General features: G+C 40.9%; 1 protein-coding gene across 3 annotated transcripts in view; it reads left to right on the forward strand.

The window, feature by feature from the left end:
* Positions 1 to 19,521, forward strand: part of STARD13 (StAR related lipid transfer domain containing 13) — a 247,468-nt gene that overhangs the window by 127,014 nt on the left and 100,933 nt on the right. Inside the window, exon 1 of one of the 3 annotated variants that reach the window (XM_032150501.2) lies at positions 16,297 to 16,489. The exons of the other annotated variants lie outside the window; for them this stretch is intronic. The gene's annotated coding sequence lies outside the window, so the exon portion shown is untranslated. Of the gene's footprint in view, positions 1 to 16,296; positions 16,490 to 19,521 lie in introns of those variants that run through there. 3 annotated transcript variants of the gene reach the window in all.

Consider the following 19,521-nt stretch of genomic DNA (forward strand, 5'->3'; position numbering starts at 1 on the left):
ATTCTTTTGCAATCAATCTCCAGATCTTTTTTCACCTTGCAAAACTGAAACTCTATGCCCATTAAACAACTCTCCAATCTCCATTCCGCAACCCCTGGCATCCACCATCTGACTTTCTGTTTCAATGAGTTTGACTTCTCTAGGTACCTCATGCAGTGTATCTTTCTGTGACTGGCATTTTTCACTTAGCCTAATGTCCTCAAGCTTCACTCATGTTGTAGCATAGGTCAGAATGCCCCCACTACCTTTTTTTTTTTTTTTTTTTTTTTGAGATGGAGTCTTGCTTTGTTGCCAGGCTGGAGTGCAGTGGTGCGATCTCGGCTCACTGCAACCTCTGCCTCCCGGGTTCAAGCAATTCTGTCTCAGCCTCCTGAGTAGCTAGGACTACGGGTGTGCATCACCACACCCAGCTAATTTTTGTATTTTTAGTTGAGACAGGGTTTCACCATGTTGGCCAGGATGGTCTCAATCTCTTGACATTGTGATCCACATGCCTTGGCCTCCCAAAGTGCTGGGATTACAGGTGGGAGCCACTGCACCCAGCCTAATGCCCTTGCTTTTTAAAGCTGAGTAATAGTTCATTGTATGTATATACCACATTTTTTTATCCATGCATCTGATGGGTACTTGGGTTGCTTCTACCTTTTGGGTATTGAGAATAATGCTGCTGTGCATGCGAGTGTACAAATATCTCTTTGAGACAGAAGTTATCAATAATTTTTTGGCAAGAGGCCTGTGTTTTCATTTTGCACTGGGATCCACAAGTCTTATAGCCAGTCCTGCATGGAGGAATGGGACAAGAGTGAGCTGGAGACCCAAGGAGGAGCTGAGTTGGCCGAACAGAGAAACAGTAGGCGGGATCCACTCAGATGACCAGCAGGAACCCAACTCAGAGGGAAGAGGGGGATGCATGTCAAAGTAAGACTGATGCTTTTGTGCTACTGTCAGTTTGCAGTTCTCATAAGTTGCAAAAGTTTATGATGATATTAGTCTGCCTTAAAAAGCAAGGAAATGTTTACCATGCTACAACATGGGTGAACCTTGAGGACATTATACTAAGTGAAATAAGCCAATCAGAAATGGACGAACACTTACATGAGGCAACTAGAGAAGTCAAACTCATAGAGACAGAAAATCCAACAGTGGTTTCCAGGGGCTGGCGAATAGGGAAAGGGGGAGTTGTTGTTCAGTGGATACAGAGTTTCAGTTTTGCAAGATGAAAAAGTTCTGCAGACTGGTTGCATAAATATATATTTAATGCTACTGAAATGTACACTTAAAAATTGTTAACATGGTAAAATTTTTGTTAGGTTTATTTCACCACAATTTTTTTTTTAAGTTGATGACGAGTGTTTTCATTTCAGTAGTCCATCTACTATTGAATACTCTTCCAGGGCTTGTCTATATGGATATGGGGGAAAGTTAACTATTGTAATGAATGTAAGGACTATTGTGAACTCCTCTAACTGCTCCAATGATATTCAGTAAATCTCTCATCTGTTCTTGCAGCTCTCTATAACTTTGTATCCCTCCATTAACATTTTCTGTTAATATAAAACTGCTATTCTTTTGTTGTTCTGAATTATGGAAATAATTAATGACATAGTGTAATCCATTAGAATCAGAACGTGGATGACTTTCAGTCACCTGTTTTCTGGAGATATCAAATATTAAATGCAGCCTTTTATTTTATTATTTATTTATTTATTTTTTGAGATGGAATCTTGCTCTGTCGCCCAGGCTGGAGTGTAGTGGCACAATCTCGGCTCACTGCAACCTCCGCCTCCCAGGTTCAAGCAATTCTTCTGCCTCAGCCTCCCAAGTGGCTGGGACTACAGGCGCCCGCCACCACACCCGGCTAATTTTTTGTATTTTTAGTAGAGACGAGGTTTCACTATGTTGGCTAGGCTGGTCTCGAACTCCTGACCTCATGATCTGCCTGCCTCAGCCTCCCGAAGTACTGGGATTACATGCGTGAGCCACCACACCTGGCCTAAATGCAGTCATTTTTGTAAGGGATCATCTTCACCCTTATAGCTAATATCCATTGTCTACAACCAGCTGATACTCATTCTCTAGAATCTAAAATAATAAATAATTAGAGTTGTTTCCATGAATTTCAGATGAATGTATTTCATGACCCTGAGGAAATTCTTTCCCTTATTATTGTGTAAAGTTTGCTAGCCATTCAGTTTGCTATATCAGCTAGTTTTCACGTGTGTTCGCCATTTGTATGATTCAGGTGTTTTACATTTCAATGCCTATTATGTGCCAGCAGTGTTCTAGCCACTGAAGATATATCAATGTCCAAAGCAGAAAAACATCCCTGCCTCATCAAGTTTTTAATCCGGGAAAAGACAGACATTAAAAGCCAAAAAGTGAGCAACCAGTGTGAAGGTAAAATGTGCTGTGGAAGAAAAAAGTTAAAGCAGGAACAGGCATCTGATTGTAACTTTTTGATAAGGTGCTGTTGGAATATCATGGAAAAGCAGTTCCTCTACCCATCAGTATTTCAGTCTGGAATCTGCAGTTGCCTATTTTTATACTTTTCTTCTCTCTTTTTTATTTTGTTTGTTTTTAGAGACAGGATTTTGCTTTGTCGCCCATGGTGGAGTACAGTGCTGTGATCATAGCTCACTGCAACCTCGAACTCCTGGGCTCAAGATCCTCCTGCCTCGGCCTCCCAAGTAGCTAGGACTATAGGCATGCACCACGGTGCCCAGGGGTCTTGCTATGTTGTCCATGCTGGACTCAAACTCCCGGCCTCAAGTGATCCTCTCGCCTCTGCATCCCAAAGTGTTAGGATGACAGCTGTGAGCCACTGCACCTGACCTATTTTTTTTTTTTTTTTTTTTTTTTTGAGATGGAGTCTCACTCTGTCGCCCAGGCTGGAGTGCAGTGGTGCGATCTCAGCTCACTGCAAGCTCCGCCTCCTGCATCCAACCTATTTTTATACTTGTTTCATTTTGCACTGGGATCCACAAATCATGTAACCAGTCCTGCATGGGGGAGCAGGATGAGAGTCAGCTGGAGCTCTAAGGAGGAGCTGAGATGGTCAAGCAGAGGAGCAGCAAGAGGGGTCCCCTCAGGATCAGCAGGAACCCAACTCAAAGGGAAGAAAGGGACACACATCAAAGAAAGACTGGTGTCTTTGCAGTACTTTTCCCTGCTCTGCAGTCACGCCCTGGAACTGTGGCGTACTGCATGGTGACCATCTCCCTCAGTCCATGGAAAGTTACTTTTATTTATTTATTCTGAGATTTATCCACCCCTTAGCATCTTACATAGTACTCTGTATTATATTTCACAATAGATATAGTAAACACGATTGTTATATTTTTAAAATTAGAAAGGGAAGATGCCCTGTAGATTTCCAGGGCCCTTATTTGTAGAGTCATCCAAGTTCTAGGTTTACCTTTAGGTTCTCCTTTAGAAGAAATAATCTTACAGGTATTCTCGGTTTTTTCGGTGCCATGTTGTTCAGCATAACCAAGCATAGAATGATGTGACCTAGTTCCTATTTATCACAAAGTGTCCTTCCCTGTCTTTTTAATATCAAAATCTTAATGCTGAGTTTCACAAATATATAAACTACTATCTGTTCTTCACAGACAACTGAATGAAAGATATGTTACAGTAATGCCATCTGAATTTATATAGTACTCTGCTGTGTTAAGATATGGCAGCATTTCTTATAATGTTCTATTTAACAAGGAGGTTAAACAGGTTCCTATGAGTCAGACGAATGAAGTGAAATAGGCATCACAATGTAGGAATAGTGTGGGCTTTGGAATTACATGCTTTGGTGTAAGAACTAGATTTGAATACTGTCGTACCAGACCCCTGTTCACTTCAGTAGAGATGGCACCAGGTTCAAGAGGCTGAAGGAGACACTTAGAGTCAGCAAATGAGACATAGGGTTTATTGAGAGGAACTTACATGCAGAGTGTTCCAGCGGTGGCAGGCTGGGCAGGAGCACTGAGACCACCTTCAGAAAGCATGCAATTTATGTAGCATTTTCACTTACTCTTCACCTGGAAACCTTCACTTAACCCAAAACAAAGGGCCTGACTCCCCAGGACAGCCCACATTCCCATGGGACAGGCCCTGGGCTCAGATGTTCCTCATAGATAAGGAATGAATCTCTGGTTGGCCACTCCTGGATTCCTTAGCTTGGAACTCCGAACACACATTCCTCTTAAACCATAGGGTAACTCTCAGGGTGTTGCTCAAGTTAAGCTGTTGCTGTCAGGTATGTCTGCCATACAGTAAAAAGTTGGCTACTTCCGTGTGACTTTTGATACCATTGGAATCTATGAGCTTTAGTTTTCTCCTCTGTAAAGTGGAATAAAATGAGACGTGTGTGAATTTGTGTGTGTGTGTGTAATATAGTCTGCTCCAAGCTTTGCCATTAAGTAGACACTCAGTAAATGTTCATTTCCCTTGTCTTTCTCTTTTAAAATAAATCACTTGCCTGGTTTACCTGTCCTGCTAGACTGACGGCTTCCTGTTGGAAAGAACCGTGCTTTGTTTATCCTCGCCCCAGCAGAGACTCTGGGCTTGTAGTTTTTTCAGTAAAGCTGCATTTAAAAAACAATTTTAAGCTTAACTTTTAAAATATTTTTCATGAAGGTGTTTATTTCTGGCTTGGTGCATTCTTCCCAGAAGGGGCATCACTCTCCTCCCTTGCTCTCTTGGAGGTTTTATCTTGTATCTTCTTGTTTTGGAAGGGCTTTCTGATGCCAGCCCAGTGAGCTCATGCAGCGTTAAGTGGAGAAGGCCAGGCTGCATGGTCCTCCTTGACCTGAGAAGATCTAAGGCCCCCTTCCCCTATGTGCTTGCACCACACGTGCAGTCAGATGTCACAGCAGCCACTCTGGCTTCTTGCCCGTGAAATAAATGCTCTCAGTCTGACATTGCTCAGTCTGACGAGAGACGTATTTGACAGAAGCAGATTGGATGGAGAGGGTTTTGAAGAGGCCAAGCAGTGGAGGTGAAAGGCAGGAGGCAGGAGGTGCTCACACCGTGGAGTCACAAGGGTGGGGCAGCCTCCTCACTCATCCCCAAGTGGCATGTCAGCACTTAGTTGGTACATGCCATCAAAAACAATGAGCTGCAAGAGTAGAAATGTCTTTCAAATTTCATGTCCTGTGGGCTATGATAGGTGTCATATGGTGTCATGCCAGATCCCTATTGACTCCAGTAGGGATAGTACCATGTCCAGAGGCCAAAGAAGAGACCTGGAGCCAGCCAACAAGACATAGGGTTTATTGGGGGGACTTACATATGGGGCAGTCCAGTGATAGCAGACTACACAGGAAGACCACTACTGTTTATAAAAAGCGTGCAGTTATATAGCATTTTTACTTAGCACCCTCCACCTAGCAACCTCTGTCTAACCCAAAACCAAAGGCCTTGATTCCCTGTATGGCCTGTGTTCCAAGGGATGGGCCAGGGATTCGAATGTCCCTCATGGATAAGAAGTGAAACTCCAGGCTGGCCACTCTCAGATTCCTTAGCTTGGGACTCCAAACACACATGCTTCTTAGACAATGCGGTCATTCTCAGGGCATGCTTCAGTTATGGTTGTCACATGCCTCTCCTATACATATGGCCAAATGTTACCAACCATATATTTATTTGAATTTTTTATTGCCATAGGTTTTTGGAGAATAGGCGGTGTTTGGTTACATGAGTAAGTTCCTTAGTGGTGATTTGTGAGATTTTGGTGCACCTGTCACCCTAGCAGTATACACTAAACCCAATTTGCAGTCTTTTATCCCTCACCTCCTTCCCACCCTTTCCCCCAGAGTCCCCAAAGTCCATTCTGTCATTCTTATGCCTTTGCATCCTCATAGCTCAGCTCCCACTTATAAGTAAGAATATATATATGATGTTTGGTTTTCCATTCCTGAGTTACTTCACTTAGATTAATAGTCTCTAATCCCACCCAGGTTGCTGTGAATGCCATTAATTCATTCCTTTTATGGATGAGTAGTATTCTATCGTATATATATACCACAGTTTCTTTATCCACTCATTGATTGATCGGCATTTGGGTTGGTTCCACATTTTTGCAATTGCGAATTTTGCTGCTATAAACATGCATATGCAAGTATCTTTTTTTGTATAATGACTTCTTTTCCTCTCGGTAGATACCCAGTAGTGGGATTGCTGGGTCAAATGGCAGTTCTACTTTTAGTTCTTTAAGGAATCTCCACACTGTTTTCCAGAGTGGTTGTATTAGTTTACATTCCCACCAGCAGCATAAAAGTGTTCCCTTTTCATCGCATCCACGCCAACATCTATTTATTTTTTATTTTTTTTATTATGGCCATTCTTGCAAGAGTAAGGTGGAATCACATTGTGGTTTTAAGATTTGCATTCCATGATCATCAGTGATGTTGAGCATTTTTGTGTATGTTTGTTGGCCATTTGTATATCTTGAGAATTGTCTATTCATGTCTTCAGCCCACTTTTTGGTGGGATTGTTTATTTTTTCTTGCTAACTTGTTTGAGTTTGTTGTAGATTCTGGATATTAGCCCTTTGTCAGATGTACAGATTGTGAAGATTTTCTTCCACTCTGATACCAACCATATTTTTGATCACAAAAAGTTTCCTGTTCTATCTATGGTTTTAAAATGGCCTGCACTCAAATACTTCAGGGAAATGACACTCTGCCTTCCTTTTAAGACACCTAGAAAATGAGACTTCTCTGCTTGTTCTAGTCCCCACTCCAGTAACTCTTAAATCACATTTAAGCCATGAAGCGGCCACATCTCCAGGTGATAGAAGTGACCTTAAATATAATGAGCATTATTATGTCCAAGCATCCTGGATCCAAACTCTGAACTACATCATAATCAAAAGAACAGAGTAAAAAAAGTTTTTAGTGTAAAAAAATAAGTCATTTGCTATATTACAAAGTGAAAGAATGTTTATAGGTTATGAGGGGACACTGTTTGGAGAGTTACAAGAGGTTGAAATAGGAGATAGATCTTCACTGTTTTTGCTTTGTTTTGTAGAAGTAAAGCACTTGTTAGCCTTGGGGGGTTAAGACCGGCTGGGCAGAGCAGAGCTGAAGCTGCGAGCATGGGGACTTCAGCATGACTCCAACAAGGCAGAAACATGTCTGCAGATGAAACCTCAGGTCTTTTAAGGAAGAATCCTTATGTGAAAGCAAGATCCCACCAGTCAGAGACTAGCAGGCTCAGTGAGAGGTGCTTATTTTTCCCCCAATACTCATTCTATTCCTGAATTTTCTGATGCACTTACCTCTAAGCTGGGCAAAGCATTTTCTTGTTCACTAAATAAATTCTTTTGCAAGGAGCAACAGTCTATGTGTCTGGGGGGAAAAACTACAGTAGAACCTAATGCTTCCAAAGGACTTAAACAAGATTCTGTTTCCCTGGAAACCAAGTCCTTTCCTGCTGGTTGTACACAGTTTTTGCAGGAGGACCTGTGAAAGGAGATCAGTAGCATCTGAATCTCTTGTCAGTGATGGCCCCCTTGAAACTCAGAATGTCTGTGGTGTTTTGAAGCACATCCTGGTTGTTTTAAAAATTCATACACTGCACAGCACTGGGAATATTTGGTTTCAGCTACCATTACAGGGGATGTGTGTGTGTGTATGTGCGCATGTGTGTGTGTCTGCATGTGTGTGTGTATCTGCGTGTGTGTGTTTGTGTGTAAGGTGATGGAAAAGAAAATCTGGGATTTATTAAAAGCTAAGGTCTTTAATAAGTTCTGAAGTCACTGAAAGGTTGTGGAGCTGGCAGATGCACTTATCACTCGGCGCGGATATTCCTGCATTTGGATTACTGGGAGCATTATAGTAGAGCAGCTAATCTTCTGTGGCCAGTGCTGCTTGCCTGTGTTGATAAGTGTGATTAACAACTTTAAAAGTCAAATACGTTAGCAAATGCCTTATAGCTGCCAGGAATGCTTGTGGCCACCCACGCTTTGCAGCAAAATGAGAAGTCAGTCTCAGGAGCTTAGGATTCCTAGACCTTTTAGATAAGTATGCCTCCAAGTTTGGTTTTTAAGTTTATTTCAACCCAATCATATAAAGTTATGTTAGAAAGCAGTCGGACATAAAACCAAAAAATGAAGAATGTGCTTTTTGTTTGTGAGGTTTAAAGAGATGATGTTTATTACACTTTCAGAATCCTCTTTAAGTCTGCTTTCTCCTTAAATTTCAAAGTGAACTTTAAAAGAGATGCTAGATTTTTAAAATATTTCATCGCACGGTCGCTTGTGATGCGAACCCCGAATGAAAGTGAAAACTCCCATGTATATACGATTTGGGTGAGGCCGGGAGAGGTGAGGTAATCGTCAAAATAGTGGAAGAGATCCAGTTTAGAAAGTGATCAGCCTGCCTTGCCACGTGACCTGGGGCTTTGTTCTTTCCAAACTGCAGCTTCCTTGTTGATGCCCATTAGCATCTTAATTAAAGCAGGCCCCGTGCTAAGTGTTATACCAAGGATTTCTGGATTTCTCTGCCCAGGATTAAAGATACCAGCATTGAAAATGTAAAGTATAAGCTTTGATATACAGGTCAAAGGTTAGTAGACAGTTGGGGTGAAAGGACAAGATAAGCACAGAATTAGGGTAATCAGTCCTGAAGAACAGCAGTTCCAGTTGCAAGAGACAAATCCAATCTTGTCTTGCCATGAGCACAATGCATGCAATTGGCTTGCCCCAGCAGGTAGTTTATGCTTTCTGCCTCATTGTTGACTTTCCCTGGTCTGCGGCTGTTGAATGCCAGAACTTCACATACTTTCTCTACCTCGAGAGAGCCAGAGTAGGTTCCATTCCTTGGCAACAGAAACAAAGAGCAGACTCTCTGGAACATCAGACTTGTAGGAAAGATGCTGATGTGATGGAGATTTTGTTTATCCCTTACGTCCTTCTGAGCCTCTCTTGTGAACATAGTTAATTTTGTACTACATGGTTTTGTTTTCTCTGTTTTCAATACAACTCTCCAGTGCACGGTTGACTCTTTGCCGACAAGATTTTTTTCTCCCCCATTTCTCTCCCTCTCCTTTTGGGTAACATAAACCAGAGTGTATAACTCTTAGAATTTTACAAATATTGAAATAGAAATCCTATATGTGCAGTGAAATGTCCACAGAGATAAGGCATTGCCGACATTTTCAAACTGTACCTGATGTGGAATGAAATTCTTAGCATTGGAATTTTATGTACCCAGCTGGCATTACTGTTACAGTTCATTGTCAGAGCACTCATGTTACAGATGTGCTGTCTGATTTTTCTTATGGAATCTTTTTGGATAAAGGGAGTTCAAAAAATCAGGGTCAATAACTCAACTAGCAAGCACATTGCCTTGATTTGCTTCAAAACAAGAACGTAGCAGAGATAAGGGGTAGGTTGCCTTGATCTAAAAACATGATGGTTTGACAAAACTTTCCTTTTTAAACAATACTTGCTAACAAAAAGGTGAAAATGTGTCACTTTATAAGGAAAGGTAACTTTTTTCTCAGAAAAAGAAAGGCAATTTAATAATAGCAGAAATTAGATGACAGATTGTCACACCTGTTTAGGAATGTAAAATTCTGGAAAGGGATTTGCGAAGAGATTGTTTTTCAAACACACTATAAACATGAGTTTGTTTGGTTCTCCACATTACCTGGAATGCTTGCGAGTGAAATTGAGTTGGAGGCATATGTAGTAGCCTGAGAACCTGAGAACCGCAAGTTGCGACTTGAAAATAGGCTCCATGACCCTAGAGACTGGAAAGTCCCAGAGCCCTCCTCATGCACATCTGCACCTGCCCACACCTGCCTGCAGGACCCCTGAGGATTAATACATGTCGCTGCTCATGTAGGCTCTGGGTGCCTGTGTGCCCAAGCAACTCAGTGTCCAAATCTGAAAGGTTGACATTTCTATTGCTGTAAATAAGAATAATTCAACAGTAGAAACTGGCTTTATTTTCTGCTTAAAATGGGAGTAGAAAACAAGGCAGGCATGCTCTGGATATCTGTGCATATGCTAAAGGAACAGTTGGTCATGAAGTAAGAGACTTAAATTCTACTTAATAAATGTTTTCATTTATGAGTTTGTGTGGGTTCACTCACCCATCTTTTCTACCACGCTGCTCGGGTTGTAAGGCTGTTGGAGAGGTACAGAGGGACAAATCTGTCAGCTTCAGGGGGACAGGTGAGCCACCCAAAAAGGCACGCTTCTGACACCATTCTGGAGTGGTGCTGGTTCCTTGGTCTGGTCCCCTGAAACCACACTTTTGACTACAATAGTCACTGGGGTTCCACTGAGCTAATTTGTTATTAGCTTTCTAATTTGTTTATTTGAAAATCTCCAAGACATATTGTCCAATGAACAGAGTAAGTCTGAGAATAATACATATATTATGATTCTGTTTCAGTGAAAAACAATTCTTATGGGTGTATAACACGGGTGTATATGTACAAGTATGTATAGACATGTGTATATTTTACATACATAAGATATGTGTATGAATATGTGTCATACACACACACACACACACACGCACAGAGTCAGCTCTCTCTGTCCATGGATTCCAAATCTGTAGATTCAACTGGGATTTGAAAAATATGTTATTTTTAAAATTGTGTCTTATTGAACATGTACAGACTTCTTTCCCTTGTCATTATTCCCTTAACAATATGCAGTAGAACAACTGTGTACATAGCATTTACACTGTGCTAGGTATTATAAGTAATTTAGTGATGATTTAAGGTATACAAGAGGATGTATGTAGGTTAAATGCAAATACTATCCCACTTTGAATCAGGGACTTGAGAATCTGTGGATTTTGATATCTGTGGGGATCCTGGAACCAATACCCTTTGGTGTCTGATATCACAGATATCAAAACCCACACATATAACAAGTGTGTTATATATGCATAACAAGTTTGGAAGGATACACACCAAACTGTTAATAGTGACTACTTCCAAGGAGACAAGTGAAATTGGAAGTTAGGAATAAAAACGGACTTTTGCTTTTTTAGGCTATGCTTCTGCATTGTTTAAATATTTTCAATGAGCATTATTTGGTATCATTAAAATATTTTTAAAAGATATTTTAAATAATATTTTTATTTTAATATCTTTCATGTTTTATGTAATATTTTTATTTTAAAATATTTTTAAAATAATACATTAAAGATTTTTTATTAGCTACTAGAGTGTGTTAGATATTCTTTGATTTCACTTTGTGAAGATAAAAATAATTTACTAAAAAGGAATGATCCAGTCCTATACAATAACTATATTTTCATATTTATAATGATATTCATAGCATAATGCAAATAATGTATAGTACATTTCCAGTGGGTTTTTGTTTTCTCATTCCTTTATGTCAAGAAATTGGTGAATTTCTTGCTATCCAAGATCTAAACCAAAATATATGACCAAAAGAAACAGAGAAATGGTAACAACAGGGCTTGAAACGGCCGATTCTGATGTGGAGGTGCCCTCTTTAGAATGCCAGCTAAACTGTTGGTCTACCAGATTTTGAATGGTTGATTAGATGCTAGCAGCATCTGCAGGATAGCTTAACCTAAGTGTTAAATAACACACGATATCGCACCCTATTTGCTCAAGTATTTCAAATTGCAGGCATTAATACAATTAGCAGTTCTTACAGAGAATTCTCAATTTCTTGATTTGTGGTTAATCAAAGTCAATCTTTTAAGTGTAGTCATAATCACCTATATTTTAAATCACCTGTGTTTTATTCCATTCTAACTATGGAATGATAGTATGTATTGAATGCTTATGCTAAGCTCTGGGGCAAGCATTTTACGTACATTAACGCATTAAATCTGTACAACAACCCTAAGATGTGTACCAGTATTATCTATTCAACAATGAGAGACTGCAGGCAACTTGTTCAGATTCACACAGCTTGTACCGTCAGAGCTAAGATTAGAATTCAGGCATTTGGGCATTAAGTGCAGTTTTTGTATTGCACAGTAAAGGGAGCACACTCTTATCCATGAAGTCATACTGCCCTCACTAGCTGTGAAATACTGTGTTCTTCATTTACTCTTGCAGGAATTTGCAAATTGTCTGCAACCTGTTACTTTGTAAGGGCTCCTCCCTTGATGTGCAGTAAGTTCTGCTTCCTCAGTGTGCTCTCCTCTCTGCAGAGCTGATGTTTAATAGTCAGACCTGGCTCTTTGCAATAAAGAAAACAAAGTTCCCAAGGAGCCATATTCATTGCCTCTAGGATCCTTCCTACCTTGCCCCTTCAAAGAACACTGTGGCTGTTGTCGACCCCAGCGGCTGCTGTTGAAGCTGCACACCCACTCTGTGCATGAAACTGGACTCTTTTTTTTTTTTTAAGACGGGATCTTGGTCTATCACTGAGCTGGAATGCAGTGGCATGATCACAGCTCACTGCAGTCTCTACCTCCTAGGCTCAAGTGATCCTCACACGTCAGCCTCCCCAATAGCTAAAACTCCAGGTGCATGCTGCCACACCTAGCTAATTTTTAATTTTTTTGTAGAGACAGGGTGTCTCTGTGTTGCCTAGGCTGGTCTTGAACTCCTGGGCTGAAGTGATCCTCCCACCTCGGCCTCTCAAAGTGTTGGGAGTGCAGGCGTGAGCCACTACAGCTGGTCTTGGACTCTGCTTCTTGTATATGGTCATTCAAGATGTCCTGTCATTGAAAAGAAAGGGAATGATGATTGAAATATTGGTCCCTCACTTAAGGATGGCAGGACTGAGGACCGGCAGATCTGTCCTAATTGTTGTTGCTGTGTTCAGTTTATGAACTTTCACTGCACTTACACCTAGATATTGCTTGGAATGGTTAATTGGCTTCTTAGGCCCTGGAATTTGGAAAAAAAAAAAAAAAAGAGAGAGAGAGAAGATTCAGACATCATGCTTTTTGCTTTGCCATCTGGTATGATTCTTAAAGGCATTTTTAGGTCCCCAATATGTGTAGTGTTGCTGTTTGTTCCTTTCCAATCCTCATTGGCTCAGGCACACAGGTTCTGGGCTTTTGATTATGAAATTGATCAAGGCTGGATGAGGCAGATTTCTGGCACCTTTGAGTCAGTGGTTGTGGGCAGAGACACCATATACATTTGCGTAGGTTGTACACTGCACAGCTCTAGGTTGTCCTGGTCCTGGGGAATGCAGGTGCCAATAGGGAGGTACCACACAAGTCCTGAGGTCCCCAGCCATGCACATTCCACTCTCCAATATTTTCCTTCCTTTGCCATAAATTGAATCCCTGTCTAAAACTTCTCTTCTAGGCATACTTCCTGACCACTAGCAATCTGGTGCCTATCACCAACATGTTACAACAGTTGTCTTGTAGCTGTATGTGTATTTTAAATGGCTGCAAAAATATTTCACTATGTGGCCGTACCATAATTTATTTGTAAGTTCCCTATTGGTGAGCACTGAGGTAATTTGCAATCTTTCGCAATGACAAATGCTGAAATTAAAACTTGACTATGTGTGTACACCTGTCTGCAAATACTTCCAGGAAAAGTTCCTCAAGATGGGATTTCCTAAGACATATCTCCCTTGACTAGCATGTCTTTCTGGTTGCCTGTAGCACTCTTCCTGTTTTCAACCTGTCCTCCTAGTTCAGCCTTCATGACCTCTTGCTGAAATAATTGCCATAGACTCCTGAGTGGAGCCATCTGCCTACGCCTCCCTTTAGAATCCATCCTTAACGTGGTTTCTAGATCTCACTGCTCAGACTGTGTTACACTTGTGCTCTAAAACCCCCAAGGGTTCACAATTGCTGCCTGAGCTGGTATGAACTCCCTATACCCTCTCCTAGCATCCAAGGCCATCCCATATATGGTTCCGCCCTATCTTTGGTGACTCATTTGCTTGATTTCCCCCACGTGTTCCCTGTACTTCAGCAGCACCAGAAGGTTCCTGAGTCCCTGAGCTTGCCTTGCCTCCTGTTTCTTTGGGTGCCTTAGAGCTCACTCCCTACTTGGAAGTGTCCTTCTCTCTCCAGGGTCCTCCCTCGTCTCTGCCTGTGTACCCTCATGCTACCACCCCGTCATGTTTTCTAGATTCTCCCACTCCCCAACCTAGAATCCTTCCACCTCCCGCTGTCCTCATATCCTGCTTTAGGTTATAATTTCATTTCATGTACCCTTGCAGACCACCTGTGCCAGAGAGAGCTGGCAGCATGCAACCTCTGAAGCAGCTAGCATGGAATGTCTTGCACATTTTAGGAGGTTTTTTTAAAAGGATTTATTAGATAAGATCTTTGCAATTGACAAATTCTCTTACCCAAAATTGGCATAATCCTTTAGCTTGGGGAGAAGAGATCACACACATGAAACTATTATGAAAGTAGTGAATTTCCCAATATATTTAGTCAAGAGCACAGAGGCTTATTGGCAGTGAGGTGCCAGGCAGGGTAGGAGCAGGAGCAGCCCCTATAATCTGCCTTTCCTGGGCGGGGCAGGGTCACAGATGCCTGTCGCACAGCCTGCGTGGAGCAGGGCCTGCTGGATTGGAAAGCTGACTTCTGGCCAGCTACAGCAAGCAAAGACTTGCAACACCATGTGGGAAGAATTGACCCTAACAATCCATGTGCTTTCATTAAAGGGATGTTTACAAACATCCTGGTTCTTGACTCAAGTTCATTGTCACAGAATGACGTTCTCATGGAGGAAGTGGGAAAGGGGTGGAGTTGAGGGGTGAGTGTAGAAAGCTGGACGAAATCAGGGGACCCTGAATAAAATCTCTCGTGTTACTTTTCAGTTACTCAGAAAGCCTCTCTCCCTACAAATCTCTACAAGGTTGAGACACACAGGCACTCTCAACCTTGAAGTATCTGATTTTACAACTTCAGACTCAGGCTTCTCACAATACTCTATACTCCCTCTCTTAGAGTGAGTACCTCTTATCTAGTTCAAGGTCTCATTCATTCTCTTATTTGACAGCACCAATTGTGTGTGTTCTTGCCTTTAAGGAGCTCGCTGACCAATGGCAGATGCCAATTCTAGGGTTCTATTGAGTGAGAGTGGAAAGAGAACTAAGGTATCAAACTTTTGCTACTCAGCCCCACTCTGCCCTATGCTTACTTTGTATTCTCCCTCACTGTGGAGTTCAAACATTTAAAATCTGAGTGACTGTTATCCTCAGCATGCACTGTATACTCTGCACCTTGCTCCCGGAATCCTTTTATCTTTAGCTCTCCTTATCACAGGCAGTGGTAGTTTCGTATCATCCTCTGCCAGATTAAACATGTATATTTATTTAATATTCTCTCTGTTGTTGAAAATAACAATACGAATGTTGCATAATAACAACGAAGTTCTTTATCATCTTCATTTGATCTGCTGTCATCTGTGAGGTCTCCAGAGCATACTCTGTGCCTTTCATGTTTGAGGACACTGCCGAGAAATAAAACTGAGACTCGAATCCAGATCCTCTGACTGTGAATCCTAGTACAGTATTCCAATATATAGCCTTAGTTTAGGAACACTCACTTTTTCTATTCATAGTAAACGTGTGGCCTCCACTCACTGATAAGGTGAGATTACCATTGAGCATGCAGAATACGAAAGTCTACAATGCATTGTTTGTCGTGCTCACTTACAGAGCAGACTGATTGTTGCACAGTCACCTGTTCAACCCCACTTGGTAGCAGTTAACCCAGAGAAGAAATTGCCTCTCATCTGGAACCTGAAATGCATCCCATGCATTCTCCTGATTCACCAAGTTCATTGGCAGTGTAAATACCAGCAAATCCTGTTGCCAACTGAGGGTGTAATGTCATCAGAATGTGAAGGATGACCTGAGTTTTTTAAGGATACAAAATTAAATGTGCACTAATTTTGTTATATCCTATTTTGGCACTTTCTCCTTTTCCGTTTTCTCCTTGGAATTGGTTTGCACAATTTTAACAGATTAAAAATTATTTATGGGTGTGCGTGTGTGTGTGTGTTTCAGTCATGGGCATCTTCTTTTGAGTCTTATTAGGCATGGAAAAACCTAAGCTTGGTTTAAAACACTTCCTCCCTTCCTGTGAAGTTTTAGGCTAACTTAAAATGGGATGTGTTATATAAGGAAGGCACCTGACACTAGCGGTGGGGGTGCCTAGGCGAAGGAGCGCCCCTCTTGGTTTGCGATAGACTGGCAGCGTTTCCTCTGGTATGTGCCAGAGCGGCAGAGCCAGTTTTAAAAAGAGGATTTATAGGAAATCCAGCTGTGAGTTTTCATTTTTTTCTCTTAGAGCTGGAGGCGGGGCCAAAACCAACCTCAAACCAGGCACACCATTGATCAGGCTAGAATGATGTGGACCAGTCTCACAGGCAGCAGCCAAGCACAGAGGAAATATTAGCTGGCAGAGATAACGAAGAGAAAACACTCGGTGACAGATGCACCATCTGTCAGTTTCTGAGGAGCAGTTTTCAAGAAAGCTGAAAATGAATTGAAGAAGAGAGGGGTTTTGTTTGAAAGGTACAGCACAGCCTAAGGACAATTTTAAACAAAGTAAGTTTGTGTTCCATAGAAAAAGAGGTTGCGGTGGTGGGAAAGACAACAGTTACTTCCTATGCAGATTGTGAGTTTTGTCATTGATATAAAAAGTTTTCTTTGTAGTGGACTTGATATTTACAACATTCTGTTAACAAGAACTTGATTTAAAATTAAAAAGCAGAGACTGTCATTTTGGCTACTCTAGAAACATTTGCAAGTTACAGTTAGATTTATTTTACTTTTATTTAATCTCAGAGAGAATTGTTTTTATCTCAGACTACAGATATAGATAAGGCCTTCCTTCCTTCCTTCCTTCCTTCCTTCCTTCCTTCCTTCCTTCCTTCCTTCTCTCTCTATTTATAACAATGGGCAAAATTATTTGTATCTTTCCTCAAAGGCAGTTTATTAAGAAAGCGACCCACCTTTCAGATTGACGAGGTTGGCAGTAAATACTTTGTATTAGGACGCTTAATTCCATGGGCTACGTTACTTAAATAGCTATGAATATGACCTGGACTTCCTACGAGCCTTCCAAATAATGTTATTGGTGTTGACATCATTTTTAAAGGAAGCTGCTTCTGGATCTTCTGTAGTTTATCTTTCTCAAAAAGTCTGTTACCCTCTTTCAGAACATAAACTACCATATGAAACAATCTTGCTATTTATGTTTAATACATTTTCCAACGGCTTCGTTTTCAAAGTTGGACTTGGGCTGTTGGTAATGGTATGTTACCTCTAAGTGGTTTGCGTTCGATGTCATATGTCGCATGTCTTATTAGGCCAGGATTTGTCTAATTCCAAGGGGATCTAAAGCAGTGATTGAGAATGATAAGATTCTATGAGCGATAGCACAAAGTTTTCAAGGGGCTCACAGGAGCTCCTTTATTGGAAAAAGTCAATTCTCTTACGATTTACACAGGCGGAAAGGGACTTATTTTGCATCTGCGTTAGCAGGCTGTCTAGTCCAAACCAGAAGTGGAAGCGCTGGCTGTAAACTCGCCAAAGTAGAAACCACTCAGTGTTATGGCCCAATATGGATGTCAGAGCTCTGGAGCATGTGTGGGAAAATGGCCACAGGCCAACGTCTGGAATCATTTATCTTCCGGTAGAGCCAAGAGGACAACTGTTTTATGCGTTTTGCAGAAATCCTTGCTGATTGATTTCATTTACATAGAGCTGGTGCAGAGACTGATGGTGAGGACAACTATAAATGGGAGAGAAATATTGATCTATTTCTGCTTCTCCTGACATCCTGGTCTCATTAGTGTTCTTAGCACCTTTGAATGAGATTATGCCGTTACTGACAGCCATATGGTTTCTACCGGGTTCTTTCCACGCGTCTCATAAGAAATGTGACGTCTTTTCTTATTGGGGAAATCAGAAACTGAAAGTTGAAGATTTTGTTGTACTGTCTTTTCATTAGCTTAGCCTGTTTCCTACAGTCTAAATGTGAAAAATGAGAGGAAGGAAATATCAGTAGACAGAGTTCTTTGTACACTCCGTGCAACCTATGTAGTCATTTAGAGATGTGCATCTGATACTGTTTGTGAAATACTGGAACATACTGTTGTTGATGTGTAGATTCATATCTGCCTGTGAAGGAATCATCCATGCCAACCAGTATGTTCTGCATGAGCTAAACTCACATGTGCTGACACATGCTGACATGTGACAAGGTAGCATCCGGACCTGTTTTTCTAATGTGTAAAAGAATTTTGCCAACTTCTGACAGTACCCCCGTCAGACCTTATGGAGACGTTTTTAATTTATTTCAACGACCAAGGTAACAGTCAGAAGCCTTGGATTTCAGATACTACCCTTATGCTGCCTAATTTTGTGGCCTTGAGGAAGATAATTAACCTTTTGATAAATCTATTTCACTGCTTACAAATATAGTGAATAATTATAGCCATTTTTGTCTCCCAGAGACATTTCAAATGTCAGTAAGACATTTATAATGCAACTTGTGCTATTAGCTTTTGGTACGTATGCCATTAATGAAATTGCCTCCACTCTCTTAGACAGAACTTCTGCATTACACTGAAAAAGCTGAAAACCTTAGTCTTTTAAAGTTAAAACAAAATTAAAAACAAAATTCTATAATCTTACGTAGTAGTACTTTTGTTTATAGGAGGCTGCTCTTGAAGGTATTTGCATCTATTTTTTTCTCTTCGTAGAATAATTATTTGATTTTCTCATCAAGATTCTCAGCATTGTGTAAGACTAGTCATTTCCTCAAACAGGTTGAAGTTTTAAAAATTGGGCTAAAATTGGTGTGATGCTGCTTTGATTTAGTATGGTTGAATATATGTAATTTTTAAACTTCCTAATGTAAAGAAAATGGATAATAGTGCAGATTAAGGTACCTAATATTTTCTCACATTTTATAGATACATAAATATACCATACAAATAAATATGTGCTAATCTTCATATATATATATATACACACACACACACATGCACTTCGTCTTTCAAAATAATCCAGTAAAACTGATAGCATAGCAGCATATAAGATATTAAAAGATAGGAGTGATTAGTGTGTTTTCATTTTAAATCCTTTTCATTTCACATGATGAACATGATCGCAGCTTAGCGTAGTGCAAAGGACATCAGAAGCCAGACCTGCCAGTCTCAGCTGCCAGTACAGAGATTCTAAAGGCCACCACGCATCCTGTTCTGTGAACACAGGTGCGTGGTGGCCCCTAGAATCTCAAAGCGTGGCAGCCTTGGGAGCCACACCATTCAAGTGTGCTCTTCTGCTGCAGTGTGGGAATCAGAATGTGTGCCTTACCGTAGCACAAGGTGGTTGGGAGGTTCATATGACATAATGTGCATGAAAATGCTTTGAAAACTTTCAGGCCATTTAAAGTCACTAATTGAACTTCAACAACTTCTTTGCTCCTGGAATATTCCTTTCTTCCCTTTCTTAATAAATTCTGCCCATCATTCAAAGGCTTCTCTTAGCTCTTTTTTGATCTCCTCAAAGGTTTCTTTGGAGGCCCCAGAGTCCCTCTCAGAAAGAGGAAGTGAGCGAATTTTGCCACC

This window comes from Hylobates moloch, unplaced genomic scaffold, assembly GCF_009828535.3.
Source record: "Hylobates moloch isolate HMO894 unplaced genomic scaffold, HMol_V3 SCAFFOLD_4, whole genome shotgun sequence".
Classification (NCBI taxonomy): Eukaryota; Metazoa; Chordata; class Mammalia; order Primates; family Hylobatidae; genus Hylobates; species Hylobates moloch.